Source organism: Ascidiella aspersa, chromosome 3, assembly GCF_963924565.1.
Source record: "Ascidiella aspersa chromosome 3, kaAscAspe10.2, whole genome shotgun sequence".
Classification (NCBI taxonomy): domain Eukaryota; kingdom Metazoa; phylum Chordata; class Ascidiacea; order Phlebobranchia; family Ascidiidae; genus Ascidiella; species Ascidiella aspersa.
Window position 1 is genome coordinate 1,996,168 of NC_139449.1, and position 6,000 is coordinate 2,002,167.

A 6,000-nucleotide genomic window follows, 5' to 3' on the forward strand; every position below is an offset into this window, starting at 1 on the left:
GGACTGGTGTTTTTTTACTTGTTTGTTGTGGCGATAATTGGGCCTGCCATGATTTTTTTACCAAAAATAGGACAATTTCGCCCTAAAAAATATAAATAAATGTTTTTTTTTTACGTTTAAATTTACCTCGTTTTAAATAATTTTACGCATGTTCAGCAATGAATAGCAACAGCAAAAAGACACAAAACAGTCAAATTGAACTGGAAGGTTTACACTTTCAATATTTGGTGTTTCACTTTGATAAACTCAATAGGAAACATTAGTACAAACTATTAAGAAAAATATATTTAGACCTGACCTTTGTCATAAAGTCGTTTGTTTTAATGTTAGGCCTAATGCCCAACTGTCACATCAAACTATAACTGTTTTCAAATTATAAGCCAAGCGAAAAATGCAAAACCAAGGACATTTACATATTGTCAGTGTCGAAGGTGTGCTTTTCCTAAACGTTTCAAATGGGATTTCCGAAGAATGAAGATTGACAAAACAATTTTCAATTAATACAGAATGCCTAAACGCCCTAACGAGTTTCGAAGAATACAGTGTAACTAAAAAATTGTAAAGCATGAAAATTGATAAAAGAGTTTCAAAGGACGTATATTTAATAAAGAGATTCAAAGGATACAGAGTGATTAAAGAAAGGTTAAGCATGAATATTTAGGAATAAATTCAAAGGGTGTATATTAATTAAAGAGTTTACAGAGTGATTGTTATAGACGACCAGAGTGAAACCGCCATTATACCCGTTTGAAAATGGACTTTTCCTAATATCCGGACCACGGGAATATCCGGACATCCGGCTTTTGCGCTCTGGTGGTTTTTAATGAATACATATTTCAATAATTTCAAAGCCTATAGATTGCTAAAAGAGTTTCGAAGGATACAGAATGATTACTATAGACGAATCAAGTGAAACCGCCATCCAAAAATCCATTTGCAAATGTGATAATTCCCGGAATCACGAGATCCCTGCTATTGTACGCTGGTGGTTTCCAATAGCAGATTTTTAGCAGCTCTATACAATCATTTTTTAACTAACAATTGAACTGCGTGGCGCTAATAAGTTATTGTTAGAAGCTATATTGAACGATATAGGCTACTGCTTAGTGATAAACGGCTGTATAGTCTAGATTTGGCCGGACTACAGCTTTCAGTTTCTTTCTGTTTCTTCAGTATAACTCAGCAGAGAAACTGCATTGTTATGTGGCTTTTTTATGACGGTGTATGAAATTTGAGATGTTGAGCCTTACGAAGGGTATATAACTGGGCCCAATGGTTTTGTTGTGTCAATTGATAACTTGTATGCAGGAATGGGCTACATTAAAATTTTTAAATTTAATTAAAATCAGCTAACTTTTCAGAATTTATATTGTACATGGGTACACTATTCACGGATCTGTAATGTAGCTTGATAACAAATTGCAAAGCCTAAAACGTCGAGTAGATCAACATGATATTAATTAAGACATTTCGATACGAGCTTGCATCATATTCAGTTAATGTCAGACGAAGAGGATGCAAGCTCGTATCGAAACGTCTTTATCAAGCTGATGTCGATTTACTCGACCTTTTTGGCTTTGACATTATTATCAACTATATTGTACATTGTGTGTTAAAAACATAGTAAAGGGCATGAAAATATAGACTTATGTTTCTTGATTATAAAAACTATTGCCTGCTCTCTCTCAGAACCGTTAAACGCAGTACGAACATTAAAGGCAATAAAATTTAGATCACATTTTTCTACCTTTTGAATACCTTTTAGAAACTTTTTAAATGTTACCTGTATGAATCAGTTCCACCTGATTTTCAGATTTAGAATTAGACAAATACGGCTACCGGTATTAACAAAGATTCATGTATCATAGGGAAGATTTCAGAAGTTTCGAATAAGTCGTTATTCATTTTCATCATCTTTAATTTCACTTCAGATAGTGACGTAAAAAAAATGGTACTTATACAATATGAGCTTTGATATCCTTACAAAGGCTAATTCAAACGCCAAATGGAACAGAAAAAAGTTCTCATATTCAAGAAACAAATTATGTTTTCATGCATTTTAGTGTGTTTCACACCTATAATATCTCTAACAGGTCCAATTAGTTAGGTTATAAGAAAATTTCAAAACCACCGAAGAATAGCGCCTAAAAACCATGAACAAGCGCAAGCAACTAGTCTTGGCTCTTTGCTTTTTGCTGCTGGTTGGTGCGGAGGGGAACAGTCGTCGTCGTCGTCGTCGTCGGTCGTGGTCGTGGGCGCATCACGTGGTAAAATGGGTCAAAAAGGTTATTCCTTTCATTGGGTGAGTTTCTATAACCGCCACATGTTTTTTCCTAGCTAGAGGTTTTATAGTTGGTGGTAGAATGCATATCGGAGCCCATGCAGGAGTATAGGTAGCATGTTGTGATAGTTTTTTTAGGTAAAATCTTTTTTTTTGTATTAAGCCTTTTAATTTTGTTTTCAAATTATTACATTCAAATTTAGCGAATTTGCGAAAACTGGGAATTAAACGAAATCCTATCTAGAATTAAGCTGAAACACTTTAGGTAGTAAGAGATCTCCCGCAGACAATAAAATGTGAAAAAAAGATTCTTGTTTTCGTATCAGATAAATTTGGCATTTTTATATGTTTGCTTTTCCAACAGCAACTGATGATGCCTATGTATAAGGCGAAATATATACTTCAGTTAAAATTTAGGAAATGATTTTATGTTTTATCTGTTTTTACACAGTTTAAGATTATCTAGAATTACATTTTTTTTTTATAAAATTGCTATGAAATTGCAATAAATGCGAAGTAGCCTAAATGTATCAACGATATGTTTTACAGAGACGAGAACATTGAAGGCCGACAATACCCGGGTAAGAAAACTTATTTTAGCTTTTTCAAATTAAATTCAATCTCAAATTAAATCCTTTTATTTTTACGAATTAGATTAGAATTAGATCCATGTTTTCTTAAATGACGTTAGAATTAAAATTTTAAATCCTTGAAACTAGAGTATAACTAATTTGTACAGAAATGGATTTGCTAGAAGCCAATCCTGGTTTGTTGGATGCGATTCTTGACGAAGAAGCGGACCTTAAACCGGTAGATGGCGCTCAAGATTAAATATTATTTTTTCGGGTAAGTGCTGTTGGTTCAAGAATGTCCGATAATATACATTTTTTTTTCAAGTTGGCAAAAGTTTACTTTTTGTGAAAAGAAGTTGAATTTGTCGTCAGTAACCTTTAAATATTTTGATGAATTTACATTTAAACGTAGAATCGTAAATCATAAATAAATCTACCACAATAATTTGGTATCGGATCGGCACCGATAACATTCAAGTATCGGACGAGTACCGATACTCCACTTGGCATCGGGTATCGGCTCCGATCCGATATTATCGGACGAGTACCGATACTACCACTTGGCATCGGGTATCGGCTCCGATCCGATATTATCGGACGAGTAGCGATACTACCACTTGGCATCGGGTATCGGCTCCGATCCGATATTATCGGACGAGTACCGATACTACCACTTGGCATCGGGTATCGGCTCCGATCCGATATTATCGGACGAGTACCGATACTACCACTTGGCATCGGGTATCGGCTCCGATCCAATATTATCGGACGAGTATCGATACTACCACTTGGCATCGGGTATCGGCTCCGATCCAATATTATCGGACGAGTATCGATACTACCACTTGGCATCGGGTATCGGCTCCGATCCGATATTATCGGACGAGTATCGATACTACCACTTGGCATCGGGTATCGGCTCCGATCCGATATTATCGGACGAGTATCGATACTACCACTTGGCATCGGGTATCGGCTCCGATCCGATATTATCGGACGAGTATCGATACTACCACTTGGCATCGGGTATCGGCTCCGATCCGATATTATCGGACGAGTATCGATACTACCACTTGGTATCGAGTATCGGCTCCGATCCGATATTATCGGACGAGTACCGATACTACCACTTGGTATCGAGTATCGGCTCCGATCCGATATTATCGGACGAGTACCGATACTACCACTTGGTATCGAGTATCGGCTCCGATCCGATATTATCGGACGAGTATCGATACTACCACTTGGTATCGGGTATCGGCTCCGATCCGATATTATCGGACGAGTACCGATACTACCACTTGGTATCGAGTATCGGCTCCGATCCGATATTATCGGACGAGTATCGATACTACCACTTGGCATCGGGTATCGGCTCCGATCCGATATTATCGGACGAGTATCGTTACTACCACTTGGTATCGGGTATCGGCTCCGATCCGATATTATCGGACGAGTATCGATACTACCACTTGGCATCGGGTATCGGCTCCGATCCGATATTATCGGACGAGTACCGATACTACCACTTGGTATCGAGTATCGGCTCCGATCCGATATTATCGGACGAGTACCGATGCTACCAATTGGTATCGGGTATCGGCTCCGATCCGATATTATCAGACATACATAGTTTCAAATAACGTGATTCATGGGGGTGTGTAGCCTGCGGTCCACGGAATGAAAATATAACAGTTTTATGCCCATGACCAAAAATAGTGCGGCTAGTAGTCGTGTGGCCCATTTAAATGCAAATCGTGCGCAGTCAATTTATTAAGCTATCTGTCTGCGAGTCTACCAAGAAAACAAGCACGCACTAATTCTGTTACAAGCACGCATTAATTCTGTTACAAGCACGCACTAATTATGTGTTTTTGCTCCTAATGTTCTTGATTCAGAATATGACATTAGCAACTATAGCTGTTGTAATTAGCTTCTCAACTGTTACATTGGGTAAAAACAGTATGTTTACTGTCTTTGCGGCGAAAACGAGTCAATAGCTATTTAAGTATTGTCAACAACATGTAGTTTATTAAAGGTGATATGTTCAGGCACAGGTGCAATGGTACATGTAGATCATGCGATAACGATCAGAAATGCGTTTTCTAAAATAAAGTAGAAACGGTTTCAAAAAGTTGCTGTAAAATCGCCTAAAAACTTTCAATTAAAGCTTGTTTCATTGCTTGCTATATGAATGCAGTTTGCGCTTCGTTAAACCGAGATGTTTTCCTTCAACAGATGACGTCACATATTACGTCACGTCCGACATATACCGGAAGAAGAAGCTTCACATTCAAAATGGCGTAAATAAAATAAAAAATGAAACGACTGTTTGTGCTTTTTGGAATCAAAATATAATTTTGGGCAAATCTGTTATTGTCATTAGAAAATATTAAATAAATAATTGTCATAAGAAAATATTAGATTGTTAATTGTCATGAGAAAATATTAAATAAATAATTGTTATAAGAAAATATTAGATTATTAATTGTCATAAGAAAATATTAAATAAATAATTGTCATAAGAAAATATTAAATAAATAATTGTCATAAGAAAATATTAGATAATTAATTGTCATAAAAAAAAAAAAATAATAATAATTGTCTTAAGAAAATATTAGATAATTAATTGTCATAAAAAAAATTAAATAAATGATTGTCATATGACGCACTTGTGCGGATGAAAAACTTGTAATGCGGGTGACTAACGTCGTGCGGATTAATGTGCGGATGAAAATAGTGCATTATTATTTATTATTATGTGTAATACAGTAATCAAATAAGCTGGTGTGCCCACTTTTTTGTTACAGGTACAGTAATATAGTCTCGTATAGTGGTTCATTGCAGCTTAAGCCATCTTTTATATCGGTCAAGACTAGGCTCACGGTTTTATTACACAAACCTTTCATTGTATTCACAAATAAAAATAAAGGATGCAAACTTGCTGTGCTTGTTTCGTGCGGATAGAAATTTTCCGAAATAAAAAAGTGCGGATAGAGATTTCAAAAGTTTGAAAAGCACTGACCTAAACAAAAGGACAATTTCGATTTAGCAAACGTTACAGCAAAATGACAAAAAAAAGGTATTTTTGCAAAGTCAATTCCCAGTCCAAGTATTAGTGAAAGCAACGTCAAGTCAAAACACCGA

General features: G+C 36.1%; 1 long non-coding RNA gene across 1 annotated transcript; it reads left to right on the top strand.

The window, feature by feature from the left end:
• Positions 1-2,153: 2,153 nt before the first annotated feature.
• LOC146158055 (uncharacterized) lies at positions 2,154-5,228 on the top strand. Its single transcript, XR_014494644.1, has 4 exons — positions 2,154-2,302; positions 2,831-2,862; positions 3,021-3,127; positions 5,092-5,228. It is a non-coding gene; the product is annotated as an uncharacterized LOC146158055 (long non-coding RNA).
• Positions 5,229-6,000: the final 772 nt, after the last annotated feature.